The sequence below is a fragment of the Archocentrus centrarchus genome, chromosome 22, assembly GCF_007364275.1.
Source record: "Archocentrus centrarchus isolate MPI-CPG fArcCen1 chromosome 22, fArcCen1, whole genome shotgun sequence".
NCBI classification, from domain to species: domain Eukaryota; kingdom Metazoa; phylum Chordata; class Actinopteri; order Cichliformes; family Cichlidae; genus Archocentrus; species Archocentrus centrarchus.
Window position 1 is genome coordinate 4,873,730 of NC_044367.1, and position 18,652 is coordinate 4,892,381.

The 18,652-nt window shown below is 39.1% G+C and overlaps 1 protein-coding gene across 5 annotated transcripts in view; it reads right to left on the reverse strand.

Annotated features, from left to right (window-relative positions):
* ppp2r5eb (protein phosphatase 2, regulatory subunit B', epsilon isoform b) overlaps positions 1-18,652 on the reverse strand; it is a 52,325-nt gene that overhangs the window by 21,232 nt on the left and 12,441 nt on the right. The window lies entirely within an intron of this gene.

An 18,652-nucleotide genomic window follows, 5' to 3' on the forward strand; every position in this document is an offset into this window, starting at 1 on the left:
GGACAGTCGATGAAAATCGTGAGCGTTTAGCGGCTGTTGAGCCACTCCATCAGTCTCTCTGAGCAAAAGCAAGCCATGATTTGTAAGATTATTATGACAATGTGACAGCAGCAGAGGCTAGCATGGCTAGTGAAACGTAGGCTGTAAAAGAAAAGAGTTGTCAGTGTAGACTATCATGCAATCCATCCATCCTCTTCCGCTTATCAAGTGAAAATCACTGAGTCCTCATAGCAACTGCTACTGTAGCTTCTGAGCCATGAAACCAACATGCAGCTAACAGGCATGTAACATCACTTTATCATTTGCCCTCAGTGATAAATGACAAAATTATACACTCCTCTTAGATTATCAGCAAAGGCAATAACAAGCATTGCACCCACATTATTTGGGATGGAAATTCATTTCTAGATCACCTAAGTAGCCTGGGACATGTTAGTTAAATAAACTATGATTTATAGCAGAGTAAACATAACTGCTGTGCTCCTTTCTTCTCCTATTTAACTCACAAACTGCAGACAGACACAGTTAGGCAAACAGACCTAAAGCCACAGTAAGAATATTAGACAGAGGTTTTGAAGACTCCATTTTACAGATATGAACATTTGGAATAACACTGTCATATTTCATTGTCCAAACGAGTGACTAAAAGTTCACTTAATTTAATCACGTTAACGTGCACACTTTTCCCCAATACAAAGTAAAATAGCCAGTTAACGTGGTGTTTTACATGCAATGTAAAACATCTTTTTACAGCTGGTGTATATTGGTACAGGATTCTGAAAATATATAGATATTTTCATACAAGAAATATTTAGATGTAAACCTCAATTGGTCACAGATCTGAGCACACAGTTTTCATTAAGCCTTACTCTAGTCGTCCATTAGTACTATTATTAGTCAGCAATATTTCACTGGATCTCTGTTTAATGACCATTTCGGCTGACAAAATGCGACTGTTTCTACATAAAACTTACAGCCTTTGTGTTCTGGGAATTGAATGGCCATCAAGGATACTGTAGACACTAGGTCACAGAACTATAAAAGCATCACTACTTCTTATGAAGCTCTCATATCAATGTAACTATTCTGAGATACTTTATGAGTGCAGCTCTGGCCTGTGGAAACACTGATGCACTGCTCTGGCTTCAGCCTCACCCTGATTTTCTCCTCCTCCTCCTCCTCCTCCCTGCCTGCTTAGTTCCGTTTTGTTTCTCAGCTTTGGAAGAGACTCTTATCTGGGCTCCCTGGAAGAGTGGAGTCAGTGCTGCTTAATTAACGGTGGGAAGGAGAAGAAAAAAAAAAAACTTAACTCACAGCACGAGAGAGCAGTTGGATGTCTCACCACAGGACCTCCTAAAAGTCAGGCTAATTACATAACAGCATGAACCTATTGAATGCAGGGTCAGAATCTAGCAGCTTACATTTGTAATTGTCCATTTTTAAAAGAGAGCAGCTTGTAAAATCTGCTGTTTAGTATGCTTATCATACAGCTCTTTAGAGGGAATTCTGAAATACATGGTCTAATGGGGTGACAGAAATAATGCCTCTGCAGTGGATGCAAGCCGGGAATAAACAGTGTTTTTTGCCACCTAGTATGACTTTCACATTATAGCAGCCTTTGATCATTTTAGTTGCTAAAAAATAAATAACATGATGATGATAATAATAACAATAATAATAATAATAATAATAATGAGCCCACACAGTTTCTCCAAAATAAAGTGCCTCCCTCTGTTGAAGAATGAAATCTAGCAAAGGTGATTTCAAATAGGAAACTTCCTAATTAATAACATGAATGAAACGAGAGATTAAGACAAACAAGGGAGCATAAATGTTTCTGCTCACAGCCAATCATGTGAGTGATGACGTCTGTCCATGGAACAAGTGAAATTGAGCTCAAGTAGTCAACTGTTTCCATGTGGCCTGTGGGTGAACTCTGCATGTTGATGGGGTATAAATATGAAGTGGGGCATGGCTACTGGGATAAATATACACAGAAAACTAATGCTTTCAAACAGCGACAGGTTTGGAAACTAAGAGTAAGATTCAGCAGCATCAAAGCCTTTGGCAAAGAAATCCTTGGGAACAAGAGGATGCGACGGCACATATGAAAACAAACAAATAAAACTGAACATTAGATCTGAGAGAGGTTACTGTAGAAATATCTAAACCCTCCGGCTGTAATATGAATAAAAATGTATCTGTTTTAGTACAATTTAGCCTGCCAATAAAATTTGAGAATATTACTGAAAAACAGTTAATTGTTTAATGGAAAATGTCTCGTTACTGTCCTTCACTATCTTTTAGATTATAGTTATTGATGCAGCAAAGGAGAGATTTTAGTGGAAGTGCAAGTCTAGGAAGGGAATCATAGAAATGTATAAGGTGACCAGGCGGCACACTCTAAGAACAGTACGTACACACACACACACACACACACACACACACACACACACACACACACACACACACACAGTGTAAATGGGAAAGTCCCTCATTTCTAAAAGCAGTCAGTGTGTGTGACCGGGTGAACGGGTTTGAATTACAGCGGGAGAGAGAAAGCACGAGCTCCTGAGACACATGGACTCAGTATGAATTATTAAGTACTGTGTGAGACAGTATTCTGTATGTACACACAATTTGTCTTCTGCCAGAAAAACCAACAATCGTGAAGGCATAAACAGTCAGGGCTGCAGGTAAGGAGCAAAGGCAGACATACAGGGCTAATGATGGAGGAATGTGTGGGTGGCGCTGTGGATGTGACCTCTGCACTCCTCGCTGCTGCTTGTGGCTTCCAATTAACTTTACTTACCCTAATAAAGGTGTTGAATTTCAGCTCCACCCCCATTTTAGCCACCCAAAACAAATAGCCAGTATCAGAGGAGAAAGCAGAGATTAACAACACCCTGTCAGCAGCTATAGAAGAAATAACGACTTTTACTTTGGCACCTAATATGAAATATTAAGCTTTTTACAATGTCTAAGCCTGTATTTTTCTCTAAGTACTTGTGTGCAAAAACAACATTAGAATAGCTCAAGGTGACCCATTATGTTCATTTTCGGATGTATAATTTTACTCATGAACTCTACTAAAGTTGCGTTGATGATTCATATTGTGCCATACTAACATGATGGCATCATGCAGTTGCTAAAGATTTGTCAGTTGCATATCCACGATGCAGTTTTCTACAGTTCCAGAAGATGAGTAAACAGTGGTCATAAAAGAATGAGCATGATAAGCGACAACACACCAGTAGGCGTTTAAATGATACTCAAATGGTACTAAGGAGGCCAACCCATGCTGCAAATATATCCCCCACACCAGTACACCAGCAGCAGCAGCCGCCTGAGCTGGGACTGATGGACGAAGCCACGCTTTCACATTGTTTATAACCCTACCGCCTAAATGTCACAGCAGAAATCAAGGCACAGACAAAGCATTTTTCCAGTCTTCTGTTGTCCAATTTAGGGGCGTTTGTAAGAATTGTAGCCTCAGTTTCCTGTTCTTAGCGGACAGGAAAGGCACCCTGTGTGGTCTTTGGTGCTATAGCACATCTGTTTCAAGGGTCAACATGTCGTACATTCAGCATTGTTTGTGATGAGCTGTTATTTGAGTTACTGTTACCTTCCTATAAGCTCAAAGCAGTCTGGCCATTGTTATCTGATTTCTGGCATCAATGAAGCATTTTCATCCAGAGAACTGCCACTAACAGGATATTCTCTCTTTTTCAGACCATTCTCTGTAAACCCCAGAGAGATGGCTGCGGGGGGGAAATCCCAGAAGATCAGCAATAATTAGCTGAAACTAGTTGAGGTCCATACTCAGTTAAATATAATAAGAGTGATAACAGATCCCAGGGTTTTATGATTTTTTTTTTGTTTTTTTTTTTTTTTAAAGAGGGGTCATTATTTAGTACTACTGCTGGTAGTGCCAATTTCTTCACTGCCAAATCTACTTCCAGCTTCAATAACATCAAATGTAAGCAAAGAAAATATTTATGCAGCTGTTTAAGCTCCTTTATCAAAGGAACTGTGTCATGTACTCTGTCTTCAGTTTCCCAGCAGTCACTGCAGGGCCCATGAGCCACAGAGGTTAAACATTACATAAAGGATTAACGTGAAACGAGATGATAACCACTGGCTGTCCCAACATCTGTTCTGTTTTGGTCTTCAAACCAGAAGGACGGGCATGACCCAGCAACATCAGCTGTCAATGCAAATCTCAACAGGATGCAGATTCACAACCAAAAAAAGAAGATCATGATGCTGTGATGAAATTAACATACACATATGACTCATTCGAGTTAAAGCTTTTTGTCATGTTAATCTCTCCTTAAAATTTCTGATTTTGAAAAGAAACTTTCAGATGACAGAACTGAACTCAATTTAACCATGGCAACCAAGCTCAACGGACGCCGGAAAGGGTCAAAGTGCATCAAGTCTGGTCAAAGCACTGCTGCTCAAAGGAATTAGGCTTTTAACGCAGAACTGAAATCACCCTTCATTTCATCTTTTTACCTGAAATTTATTATTAAAAATCTATAGTAGGAGAAATGGGCAATATCCATTTTTCCACACCTTCTTACCCTCCTGACATTCCACTATAATGTATATGATCATAATTATGTTAAAAAACAAAGCAAAACAAACAGAAAAACAAAGGAAGTGTTGAGAGAACCTGCCAAATGGTTTAAATCATGTAAAGATCAGGTAAAGCCAATAGTTCTTGACTGCTTTAATCACATTCTTAAGGAAGGTGAAGCACCAATAACAAGGAGGGAGGCAATAATTCCAATAATAATTTCAATTACCAAAAGAAGGGAAAGACAAAAAAACAAAAAAAAACAAAACAATGTATTTCATACAGACCAATTCCAGTACAGGGAGACCCAGGATAATGTACATCATGTATTACATCTAACTGAACATGTGAATAATGAAAATATTAGGGCAGCAGTAATTAGTTTAGATGGCAAAAAGACTTTTAACTCAGTCCAGTGGGAGTACCTATATTTAGCCTTGAAAAGATTAGGTTTTGAAGAAGAGTTTATTAAATGGATCAAAATTCTGTATAAATTGCCAAATCCCAGAATTAAGTTTACTTCTCTGAGAATATAAACTTAAAGAGGGGTTTAAAGCAAAGATGCCCTCTTAGCCCTGCTCCATTTGCTTTGTACACTGAACCTCTAGCAAAGTTACCATGACCAAGATTTCACACCAGCGTGGTCTGATGGGAGGCTTAAATATTGAAATTAAATTGGCATCACTTCATACTGTTCAATAACGTCAGATGGAGAATTGCATAGTTTCCAGAAAATTCAGGAAACCTACGGTCTAGGTAAAATGAACTTTTTTCAGGTTCTTACAGGCCAAAGCTTACTTTAATGATGAGATAAAAATCAGAAATACAAGGACTCCAATTTAAACCAACAGTAAGAAGGAACTTGTTTCAAGACTATATTCAAAGACGCAATCAGTGCAGAAAAATCAGTAAACTAATAAACTGAACTCTAAGTGGGAGAAAGAGCCTGAGGTTCCCTTTTCAGATTATGACCGGTAGAATGTGTGAACAGATGTTCTAAACATGCAGGGTATAAAGTAGGACATCTCAAATCTGCAGATGTACGGGAAATGTGTTATGTAGAAACTAAACTAAATGCATGTTGTGTCAGAATAAAGGGACATAACCACACAGTGAGCACTGCATAACCACACTCGGTACAGGCATGTCGACATAAACCTACAATGATTAAAGGCTGTTGGTGCTGACACTGCTAATGTTAGCCACACATTGACACACATCAACTAGCCCAATCGAGCAGATAAGATGATTAGTCTAAATTTGAATTAACTGATGAGGAAATTCATAGCCAAAGACAGGCCAATCTTCTCCTATTATTTCTGGAGTTCTTGAAGACACTTCTTGCCACAGCAGACAACAACACGTCAGTGAGCTGAACTGGGATCCATCTGAATTATTCCCATTTTTAGCCACAATCTAGAGTGTGCAAACAGTCCACACAGCTTTCTTCATGTTGGCTGGCTCACCTTTAATTAATGATACTCAATCTAAAATACCCCAAAACAGTTTACTAGTGATCCTTAATCTACTACTTGCAGAGGGCATTTTTAACAGCTTAATGAGCTCGGCACAAATGTTCCACCAGCACAGACTGCTCTCTTGTGGCATTTTGGTTCAATACAGCATGTACAAGTGAATGATGCCAGTGGACAATGAAGTCAGGATCACCAGTCACAGTGATCAGCGATAACTCACCAATCAGAACAGATCATTCCCTTTATAATAAGCAGTTCTCATTTGTACAAGTACAGACCTCATTCATTTTTTTTCACAAGTTATATTTCTATGTTAAATGGTTAACCAGTTATTAAAATAATCTCTTTCAACAAAACAAAAAGAACAAAAACAGAACAAGACCTAGACAGTATGTGTGCCAATACATTCTGATGTTTCCTTGTTTGCAAAAGATTTCCATGATTTAAATCTATAGATCTTCCAGAAATAAAGTTGTACATATAGTAGGGCAGAACTAGTGTAATGGAAAAGCCATATAAATATATATTCATGACCCACATACAAACTCCCCGTGCCCCTATCTCTGTGTTCTCAGGTCTCATACAAGAGTTCCTGCAAGGCGCCAGGCCGCTGTCAATCATTAACACATGCACTTGTCCTGGGTAAACTTTGATCCCGACTGCTGCAGCCAACAACACAACAGATGGCAGAGCTATGGAGGCCCTAGTCACTTTCACTCCAGCACTTGGGTTGTGTCACAGGTACTAAATGCCTGAATTGTATCTCACTACAAAACAACTGCAGCTTCTGTTACAGACATAAGACAAGGCTACACCCAACAGCAGCACCCTCTAATTTTTGCCTTTTTTGTTGTTTCTATCTGGTATTACCTATCTGAGCTTAAAGTTACAGTGCCTGCACAGTTCAATGCCCATCCCTGCTAATGGTGCTTGTGGCATTGGTGGATAATGAATTTCATTTTTAAATAGCAGCTAATTATCCAACTCTCCGACACAAAACACAATCATGTACATTTACAATGTTTTACACTACCTCTATGGAGAGACAAGTACCTAAAGTGGTAGGTTATAGGCTATTATGTGCAGTTAGCATCAAGTATATAGCCAAGGTCAATTCATTATTAAGAAGAAAGGGTTATCTGATTAATTAACAAAAAACAGAAAAAAATAAACACACAAACATGAATATCCACCATTTAGGTTGTAACTAATCTAACCTGAGACACCAGTACTCAGTGTAGCAGAAGTGTTTTTTGGTATAAGTTGGACAGGCCCCCGGACAACCGAAAGGTCAACGATTTGGACCGGCCAACAGCTGATGCATCATATCAAAGTTTCCTTGAGTAAGACACTGTTTTGAGAGCATCAAGTCAAACTCTGAAATATAAAATCTGCTCCCTGAGGCAGCAGCAGGGATGATCACCTGGGACGGTTCAGACAAAGACGCCCTTCACTAGTCTAGGTGAGAGGGCCAGGACGCTCGCAGGTCTTACATAGCAGGAATTCCAAAGGCTGTGAACACCAACACAGGAGGCACTCATCCTTCACTTCAGCTCCCTCACCACCCACTGCTGTAGTGTTTTCCAAAAACACAACGGCCACGTCAGGCATTCCATCAACACATTTTGATGCGTACTTCATTAGGCTAAGTTAAAAGAGCTGGTTATGAAATGTTAATACTACCTGCATGCAGTAATGTTTATCAGAAGCAGACACATAACAAGAGAAACATCAGAAAGGAGGGAGAAACCTCAATACAACATATTCAAAATGATAACTAATGACTTTGTTCTGAAGTTTCAGGACTTTGTCTGATATATCTACCAAGCTGGATTGCCAAGTATTTGATTAATTAAGAAGCAATATTTTAATCACTGATTGCTTGAGCTATACACAAAAACTACCAAAAGCCCATAAGGTTTTGATTTAAATTCAAAGTGTTTTGGGAAGGTATCCAGATATTTATCAGGGGTCAGGCAGCAGACTCGCATATCATAATAATGCGGACTATATGCCTTGGTCGGTCTGTGGACGGTGCTTAAAATTGACTATACACCACCTGATTTTCTGATGACCAACGTGAAAGAATTGGGGTGATATAATTAGCAAATAAATAAATAAAAATTAAACTAAACAAATGGATTAGATAGACATAATAGAGACAAAATGTATTAATGGAGGAATACCAACTGTGCACCTTGGCTATGATTGAGTAGATGGGCTTATTATCATCCTACAGTCCACATATACCATACTTGATTGGACTCTAACTTGAAGTTGGACAGTATGGCTGCTCAATTTGTACAGTGTGTAGACACTTGAAGTGCCCTTCTAGTTCAACATTTGTGACAATTTCTAGGCTAAACTATTATCCACTAAAAATGTTATTGAAACATTTATAGTTACGCAATCCCCCAACCGTAGCTTGTTAAGCTTAACAACAATGCAGATGGAAGCACCGCAGCAAAGCTAACACCTCGCTATGCTACAAACCCAGACGTTCTTTAACAAACTGCAGAAGAATGTTTGGGTTTCAGGATAAAATGTCCTCCTTCCACCAGCAAACTTTCAATTTTCCTGTCAGCCAGCAATAACGCTCATCTTCTGTTACCGTTCCCAGTCCATTTTAAGTCTACCTTTCCATCTGTCTCACACACATGCGTGACAGGCTGGGCCGGCTGGTATCAGCAATAGCCCTTGACAGCAGAGGCTAACTTTAACACTCCATGCTCATGTGCTAGCAACTGTGCACTCCCACACAATACTCTCACATAAAACTGTCACTCACTTAATCAGGTTTGCTCTCCCTATTAGGAACCAGCAGCAGAAACCGAACGTCACTCTGTAAGCTGATTTCAGCCAAACATGTGGACAACAGAAGTTTGGGAGACCCACGCTCTTGTTGTGGCTTGTCAGTACCAAGTCAGGCTGGGAAAAAAAAAAATGTAAAAAGACACCTCGCAGATTGGGTTTCTCCTGAGGAAAGGACAGGGGGGACGAGGCAGCACGTTGGTGGGATTCATTGGCCGAATGGAGACCAGAGGCAGCCACAAAGAGAGCTACAGGCGGGTTGTGCAGGATTCTACATCTCTTTTCTATTTTTTCTGTTTTTTTGCTCCTCTCTCTCTTTTTTCTTAAAGCTAGGGAGGTCAGAGACAGATCAGTCCTCCTACGCCAAGTAGACGTGAGCTTGAGACGTGAGAGGAACCTAATTTGGGTTGAAAATGTCAAGGACACATTCAACCACAGCAGGATATGGCCCACGTTAACTTGGGGTTGCTGTCGAAACCAGATATGCACTAAAAAAAGCTTCTATTGTCATATTTTTCCCCATTTCTGCCACAGCAGCTGTGATAAGAAAGGGCTGATTATAAAGACGCCAGGCAGGAGAGGACAGCACCTACACGAGAGCTGGGAGAGAGAAAAAAAACAACATGTAGGAGCAGGGCGACAGGATGCCTGAATTTTAAAGGAATTCTCTCCACGCAGCAGCTAGTGGGCTTTAGATTTGCTGCAGTAATCCTACGTCACCAGCTAGGCTTCACACGCACAGGAAAGTGTTAATGTAGCAGCTGACAGGTTCTTTTTGTACTCAACAAATCTTGAAGAACAGATGTTCTAACTTATATGCTCTTCATGTGTGACTTTTAGGGGGTGTTTTGTGTTTTGTAATTTGTAATGGATGCACCAATTGTGAATATCTGGGCTGTTTTTGTTTCTTTTATGTACTTTGGTTTTGTCATTATTTATTCCCATTTAGTTAATTTTGTCCAAAAATTTAAAGTTTTACAGTTCCTCCGAGTGACTGAAAATAACCAACAATATAGGGCTGCAACGATACCTCCAGTAACTTGAATAATTAGATTATAAAAAAATCCTCGAAGCCAATTTGTTGATATGATGCTTCGTTTAAACTCTGCAGCGCTCAGGTGTCTCCATGTAAGTAGAGCGTTTCACCCGCACTAGCAGCTTTCAAGTTCTCAGTCTTCTTCTTGTGGATTTAATGGAGGTTGGCTAATCAGCTTAGAGCTGCATTACCGCCACCTACTGGACTGGAGTGTGGATCAGACATTATAAAAAACCCACCTCAGATTCTAAAAATTTCTCCGTCGCTGCAACAGATTCCCTTTAACATTGAGTGGATCATCGCTGACATTTTTTTCACCCCTCCACCGCTCTCGTGTTCCTGTAGTGAGAGTTTCAGCTGTTATTTTTTCCTCTAGTTCAGCTCCCAGAACGGATCGCATAACCACAGTTTGCTAGCAAGCACCGCTATTTGCACTAGCGATCGTTCGGTACCAGAAGGACCTGTCAAAATAATTTTTATACTTTAATCCCTGGTTAGTGACTAAAATAGACCTGCAGTAGAAATGTATTTAGGAGAATACTTGTGAATACAAAGCATTACAACATTACGCTCAGGCAGCCCCCAGTTTGTCAATAAAAACACTGTCAGTGTGCAAAGAGGCGGAGCCATTATAGAGACAGTGAGCTCAGGTGGAGCAAAAGTAAACGTTTTTCTAGCGTCCAAAACAGCAGCTTTTTTTTCCCGTAACCACCATTAAATCTTTACTGGGAAACAGCAGGAAGTCCTTCATCAACCACCTGATTAGCAAGTGAAGAAAAGAGAACTGTGTAACTGCTCCATCCACCGCTGTGTCACACAGTGAAAAACTCAGTACCGAAGTTAAAATACGAAGATGAGCTGTTAATACGAAAAAAGTATTTCTTATCCGATTACTTGAGTAATCGATGGAATAATCGATAGAATACTCGATTACTAAAATAATCGATAGTTGCAGCCCTACAACAATATTTAACTATAATAAAACTGAAGAGAGAAGACATATAAACATCAATCACTGCTTCTTTTGTCATCTTATCTGTAAATAGATTGAAGGCAGTGAACACATTATATATCAACTTATAAATCAGTGCATCCTTAGTCATTTTAACTCGATGATTAAAGAAGAATAAGATTCTCATGATTCCCGGACAGAGAATAAGGTGAGTTTGTTCGTGTTTAGCCGTTGTTTGGCATGAACTGTCTCCTTCCCCCAAACAAGACAACATTAGAGGACTCTTATTCCTTCCTGCAGATTACCCATCTGGCTGATAATGCTCTACCTCTCTGGTTATTCATCCTGCCTCCTGAAATGAATGTAGCCAACTGTAACAGTAATGTAAATTAGATTATATAATTCTGTCTATATTTCCACTGTCACAGCAATATCTTTTAAGTGTGTAACTTGCAGGCTGGATCTATCCAAAGGATTTTTTTGTTGCTATCCCAACTCTGGTGGAAAGCAGGGATCATGCTGGCAATTTTTTCCTGTCCTCCCCTTATCAATGTTTATTACTTTAAAGAAAAAATTACTGCACATGTGCACAACTATCAGCAAACCTAAAACTCTTAAAGTCCCCAGGGGTCTGCAGGCAGCAAGAGCGTGTACTGCTTCCAGTTTTTATTTTGATCTTTTTAGGGATTTTTTTTTTTTTTTGGCCTACACTTTAACCTGTATTGATTCAGAAGTCTTCATCTTTTGCAATTTTTGCTTCACATTCACAGTTATACAGTCCTGCCTGGGAGATGTATACTACAAATGGAGTCTTGTTCTGGAAGATTTAGGTCCTTGCTAAAGGGCAGTGTGCCAGTAGAAGTTGAGGAGGCGAGCGCAGCATCATTCTCACAACCTTTCCTTCAGATATTTTGTTCATTAAAAAGAATAAAACCAAAGATTTCCACTGTTTACAAAGCACAAGCTGCAACTGCACATGCATCCATTCTAAATCAGGATGCTGAGCATAAGCAGCCTTCTTCAGTTGTGTACATTTTATTTAATATGATCACTGCAAAATAGAACTTGCACAGTTTTGAGTGCGTGTTTCACCCAGTCACCCAACAAATAGCAAATTTTATTAATTATAGACTTTTTGGGAATCATTAAAAGTTATTTTAAGACACCACAAAGCCAATTGCGTTAACACATAAGGTGCTGAATGGCATGTTTGTACGTGTTAAACATGACGTTACTTTAAGTTACCGAAGGTTTTTAGATTTTGGCAGATCTAGCAAACACCATAAATACAGAAGCTCACAGTTCTTTGATTTTTTTTTTTTTTTTTTTACATATATAACAAACTAAATCATACACCTACAGCTTAATTGGACCTGTTATGCTGTGTCAGAGCCCCAGCGTCTGTCTAGATTAATATATATAGCTTGAAGGGAGGCAGTGATGTATCCTGAAAGGTTCTATATTTGCCATTTTGCCGTGAAAATATGAAGAAGCAGCTACTTTCAGCTGCTCCCTTATTCGCAAGGGCTCGCCAAAGCAGACAGTGCCGCATGTTTAATTTGGCAGATTTTTTCTTACACAATCCCCGGGATCAAACTAGGGATCTTTCATCTGTTAGGTGAACATGTCAATGTAAAATTATCAAATTTGGATTTCTAGTCTTGTCGAAGGTACGCCCTGGCCCATAAGCTGTAAACCTCTCATGATCCTGTCGATCATTACAATTCTGTGATAAGTGTATACCTGCTGAGAACAGGAGCGGGGCTTGGCTATGAAGTGTCATTGACTGGGTTTATTATGAAAATTACTGGTAGTGTGCGTCATTCTTTTTACCCAACCCCCAGGATCCCCTTGAGGAAATTGCACTTTACTTGTCTTCTTCAAAATGTCTAGGAATGAGGGTGCTGCCAACAACTAGATTTATGTAATCCAGTGTGCCTCATCAAGACCCTGCTTGTCAATTCTGGCTCAAGTCTGACCTGTGACTGTCCCACAAAACGGAGCAGGAGGAAGAGCAGGAAGAGCAGGAAGAGGAGAGGGAATGACATGTGATGTGTTAATCCTGATGATCTGCTAAACCGATAGTGTCAAGAACAGGTTGAGATATGGTCCAGATAAACGCCCACCTCTGCTGCATACATATATACGTCAAGGTAGGTAGTAAATATAGAGCGCCTATGGAAATAAACAAGAAACGTAGCAAAGGAATCATAAAATATGCACCAAACAACCAATCCTGAAAAATCAAGTAGCAAAATATATAGGATAAAAGGAATTTCAGTTACAAACAAATGGGAAATATCTTGAAGCATCTAAAGAAAAGACAGCACACAATCAAAAACTACAACAGGTAAAGACAGAAATAATACTGAATAATTTTGAAAACACTTTAAACAATGAAATGTATTTATAAATATATATCCCCAAGTTCTTTCTGTGAATGCTGTTGTAAAACATTCCCAAACGGCCTGAGCCTTGGGGCAGCCTCAGAGACTGAAAGCCAGTTAATAAAATACAGCCTTGCCCAGCACACATTTTCCTGGCAGTTATATAATGTAGAGAGATTAGAAGTGGCTGTCAGTAATTTATTTAAAAAAAAAACAAATATCAGTCCTCATGTTCTCTACCTGAACGCCACAAATGCATTATGGTCATCTGAAGCTTGCTCTGTTGGTCTTCAATGGCTGATTTCGTGTATTAATTTAATTTTAATGGCTGGTAGCTTAACATGGGGCTTTTGGCATTTGTCACAGAGAGCCTGCTGTTTATCTGCAACCTGAAGTTCAAAACAGACAAGTGGAAGAGACAAACTTACTCCTTGTTCTTCCACTTGGTTGAAGTGGACAAATATGGGAGCGGAGTGAAGCTCAGAGGTTGGTGCGGTTGTCTTGTGACCAGACTGGGAAATAAATGAGACCCTCCAGGCAGCGGTATGTTTGCATTTCAACAGCTCACGATGAACCAAAGGACGCTCAAGTGTCATCGGTGCTCTACATGCCAACGCCGCCATTCACCTAATCTAAAACATGTTCGGTGTGTTCTTGCAATCAGTTCATGTTGACTGCCTTCCCTTTTCAGACTATTACCATGTTAGTTTGTTTTTTATTCCAGTGGATTCCACTTCACATTAAGGCTTATTCAGTGTAATTAAAAAAGCCACATTTAGTACAATTAAACAAAATGCTATCAATTCATTAAAAATGTCACATTAAGCCTTGATTATACTGTGTTGCAGAAAGCTGGAGAAACAATGGCCAAGCAGTAATTCCTGTTATATGTATTTGAAATCCACTGCCTAGGGTGCATCATAATTAAAAAGTCTCCGCAGACAAGGCTGCACAATCACAAAAAACAAGCAGGCAGGCAGATGTGCACAAAGACCCTTAACTTTACTATCTCGTGATGAAATTTGTTGTGCTGACCCAAGCGGACCCTAGCAGACAGGCAAGTATAATCAATTTTTCTGTCTTTACAAGCTAAAACACATTCAGGAGCATTACTTTAGCCTCACATATTTGTCAAAACTATTTCTACACCATACTGATGCAAGAGTGATATCTGATGAACAGGAGTCGCTGACAGATGGTTCTAAAAAGCAAGTTGGTTGTTGAAATTTCCTTTGAAGCCAATACCTGTGTGCTAACTTCTAATGCTTGTGAGGTGCATGAAGGAGGTGATTAGGGCTGAGAAGAGAACAGCAACAACAGCTAAAAGCTAAAGAGCTTGATGACACATTAGGCAGACAATAATGTCAAAGATCAACATTGGTCAAAGTTCATGGCGATAGCTCGCTAATCAGGCGATTTTGTTTTTTTATCTGGGAATGTGCACAAGTTCACGCCTGGACTTCTGCATGCTTTGAAGTTAGTTAGTGTGTGTGTGTGTGTGTGTGCGTGTGCGTGTGCGTGTGTGTGTGTGGAGCAGCTACACGAATCCATCATCGCCAAATAACAGAAAACAAAAGGAGGATACTTCTGACTGCTGGATTGAGTTTTAATCCAGGGAGTGATGTGATTGCATTTGCGCAGATGCTAGTTTATATCGTGTCCTAACTTTTACACTGGATGGTTTTGTTGGTGAAAAACTCTGCTTTGTTTTATAGGGGGAGGTGAAGAGAGCAAAGCAGACAGGTGAGACACAGAAAAATACACCTGGACAAATTTGTAGAACTGTATGTCTAAGTTAAAAAATTAAAGAGCCAGTAAATGTCATGATTTAATACCATCATAGCTGTTATGTGATGCCCAGCCACTTCACTAATGTTCACTAATTATGGCTGGCTAAACCAATCAGCACTGCATATCAACATGCAAACATTTCTTTATGCTAGAAGTAAGCTAGTGTGTGTTTCTCTTTCAAACAAACACTTTTTTGTGTGTTTGGGCCACACAATGGCACAGTTACATGGAGGTTGAATAGTGCAACCATAATAATGGTAGGCTCAGTAATGCCATCGGTTGTCAACAATGCCACAGGGGGGCAGTAGGACAATCACCCAACCCTATCACACAGACCCTGATTTAAATCCAGAGGTTCGGCACGATCCTCAAAGGTCCATGTCAGTGAAACATGCTTCACTTTTTCTTTATAATGTACAGCATTTGCGTGCTTAAAGCAAATCTAAAGACAATCCAGTACAGAAGCAGGAGAAGAGAAATAATAGACAAAATTGATCTATTATAATAGGTGGTTATATTGCTAATTCAGGAGAGCCTGCGTGTGCCTCCTGAAGCAACCGTACAGGGCTAAAAGCAAAGCTCCAGAGGAGCTGCTGAGGCAGTGGTCAGGAGCAGCAGCAGCCTGCGATTGTACTGAGGAGGTGAGGAAATGTGTGGATCTGTGTGAATGCAAAGTGAAGGTGTGAAACTGGACCGTCGAAGTGCTGAAAAAGAAAGACTGTGCGTGTCAGTCACTGAGCCACAAATAAATACAGTAAGACCACAAAATAAACTACTGTTTGTTTACGTACACATCATTGGTCACTTTATTAGGTACACCTGTTCAACTGCTCATTAACACAAATCACATGGCAGCAACCAAGTCCGTTTAGGTATGTAGACATGGTCTAGATGACCTTGTTTAAGTTTAAACCAAGCAGCAGAATGAGGTAGAAAGATGATTTAAGAATTCAAGGATTTGAATCATAGACATGTGCTGCTGACAAATCTGCAGCAACTGTGTGATGTCATCATGTCAGTACGGACCAAAACCTGAGGAATGTTTCCAACACCTTGTTGAATCAGAGCCCCAAAAACATTAAGGCAGTTCTGAAGGAAAAACTGGGTCCAGCCCAGTACTAGCAAGGCATACCAAATAAAGTGACCAATGCCTATACCATAGCAATTATTACTGTGGCAACTAAAGTGTCAGTAACTTTAAAAAAAAAAATGTTAATGTACCATCAGTACCTGCTCTGGATGATTAGTGTTGCAACATTTGGGTAAATCTAGAATAAGTACTGGATGTGACTCTGTAAGGGCAAATACAAAATATTAAAGGATTCCAATCAGGTCCAAAAAGCCCAATTAGGAAGTCATTGGTTAGGACAGGTTTAACTGTACCAAATATTTAAGCATTTGCTATTAAAATTTCAATGTAAATCCCAAAGAATTCCCAGCTGTTCAAAGAACAAAGTCCATTCAGGACAAGCCCTATTCTGTGAAAACTAAGTTTCTCTCAGCTATTGAAAAAACTATACCCTTAACATAGTTTTAAGATGAGTTTTAAGTTTTAGATGAAAGAGACCTTAAAGCTACCTTCAGTCACTTTTTCCTCTTCCTGCATCCTTAGAAGGAACCATTAAGTGACTTTCCATCAATCACAGACAGGTGGGGGAACTGTCTGATTCCTGTCTGCCAGCATTCCTACTGTCAGCACTAAACCACACCATAACATTGCTGTATTTACTCAGGTGAAACGTCAGAGTGCCTCATTGTGTATTACTACACTCAGCTGCATACCACAAATGCCTTATTCACTTAGCATGTCACAATACAGGTCAAAGTGATATGAGGTATGACATTTGAACACAGAACATTACTTGGTAACACACTGACACTCCTTATCTAACAATTTGGAGACCGTGCAATTTAAACCCATTTAAACTGATCTTCAAGCGCTCCTCCCAGCCTGAGGATCAAGACTTCCACAAGGGTTGAAATATCATTTTAAGAGGTCAGATATTACACAGAACGGACAAGAAGCAAAAGCACTGGAAATGTATGGAAAATTTGCTTTCCAGCTCTTAAAAGTTAAAAAAAAAAAACACTTGATTAAACACTATGTTTTAAAGGCAGGGTTCATACACCTTTTCCAGGGTCAAATTCAAGCACCTTCAAGGTCAATTTTCGAGATTTTCTAGCACATTAACACTGGGAAACATATTTATACAAATACATACATACTCAAATTTTTTTCACAATTTTTAATCTCATTAAAAAGATGGGATTATGCAGTAAGTCACTTGACAGAAAACAATAACTACCGATAACTAATTCTGGAAACTTTATTTTCCAGATTGTAAGCAAATCCGGTTACAGCTCTTATGTTGTTGCCATGGCGTAAACTAAGTCTAACGTAGTAACCTGAAATACCCATCAAAGTAGCAATCACATTAGGCTCCATAGGCTCCGCCCAAATGGTCAAAAGTCCCGATATATTGGCCAGGCTGATATATCCGCCAATATCTGTTGATATATCAGTATTGTGCATTTATAATAGCAAAAAGAAATGTTTAAAAAGTAAAGAAGAGAAGCAAGAAACACCCTTAAACAAATGTTATGATTGTTGATGTCACACAGTATGTCCAACAGACAGCGGTCAGCAACTTCCTTATTGGCCACACACGTTTTAGAAACCCACAAATACAACAATCAGCTGATCTGAGCAGAACTGGGCAGTAATCCATGACTACTTGTGACAATAACAACATTATTTTTTAAATGCATCATTGTATTATCTTAGGACTCACAAATAACTACATATTACCAATAAAAAAAAAATCTGTTGGTTTCATGTGTCCAAAAAAAAAAAAAAAAAAAAAAAAAAAAAAAAAAAAAAAAAAAAAAAAGAATTATCAGCTGACATCAGATTTTTAAATCACCAAATATCAGTATCAGTCTTAAAAAACCTATATCAATTGTCCTCTAGCATTAACCTGCTCTCTGCAACCACTAATCATCGACCTACTTGCTTAGACACGTCACTAACGAAAACACTTACATACAGAGAATAGCGAGCCTAGGAGAAAAAAAAAAAAAGAACCATTCAAACAGAGCTAAATCCAACCAGACTGTATACAGTAATGCTACTAAATTCGCCATCCCTGAGCAAAGAGACAAAACACACAACAGAAAGAAAAGAACTAGGTTTTTCAGAAGAATACGTTTCTATGCCGATGTTTTAATGAGCCGTCTACACTTAAACCACCTGAAAGGTCTCCCTTTACAAGCCTGTGTTGTGCAGTTACAGTAGGAATTGTTTGCACCCAAATTACTTACTTAAATGAATCCATTATGCTCTTCATTATTTTCTGTCATATATATATATATATATATATATATATATATATATATATATATATATATATATATATATATATATATATACACACACTTACAATGGTGGGTGCTCAAATCAAACATGGCCACTGTTTTCAAAGGTAAAAGTATGTACAAGTAATCCCTGTGAGCAAATATGTACACTATGTGAAACTGCACGACTACATGAAAAAAAGAGTTATAGATGGAAAAACTTAAAGAGAAGTTTAACACTACCAAGTACAAACTTTCAAGAGT